Raw genomic sequence first — 454 nt, 5'->3', positions numbered from 1 at the left:
CGTCAACAACGGCGCGCATAAACATAACCTCGAAACTGTGTTACTGTGTTAATAACGTTGGTCACTGCAATTTTTCCGTCGAAGTCTCGTTAAATTTTTGCCCAAAATACATTCGCGATATCGATTCCTTTTTTCTAATTTCATGTTTAATAATTAATCTTAGGCAATAATCCAGAGAATTTTATGTGACATTCTCTATGTCTCTTTAGGAGGTTTTTTTTTTCGTTTCGATGATTCCTCGAGAATAATTTCTCGTGGAACAGCAAGGAGGCGAGCCATTTTCGCCACTGTTCGCCTTCTCCCCTCTCGCTTCGCACTTTCCCCTTTTTCGAACTTAATGCATTATTTATAAAATGGTTGCAAGCAAATATTTTTTCCAGGTTAACGCCACCTATATACACCGGTGTATAACACACACTGTAGATAACCGCATAGATAATTTCACTCCGCGAAC

The sequence above is a fragment of the Apis dorsata genome, unplaced genomic scaffold (genome assembly GCF_000469605.1).
Source record: "Apis dorsata unplaced genomic scaffold, Apis dorsata 1.3 scaffold_33, whole genome shotgun sequence".
In the NCBI taxonomy this organism is placed as follows: Eukaryota; Metazoa; Arthropoda; class Insecta; order Hymenoptera; family Apidae; genus Apis; species Apis dorsata.
This window is presented reverse-complemented; position numbering follows the sequence as displayed.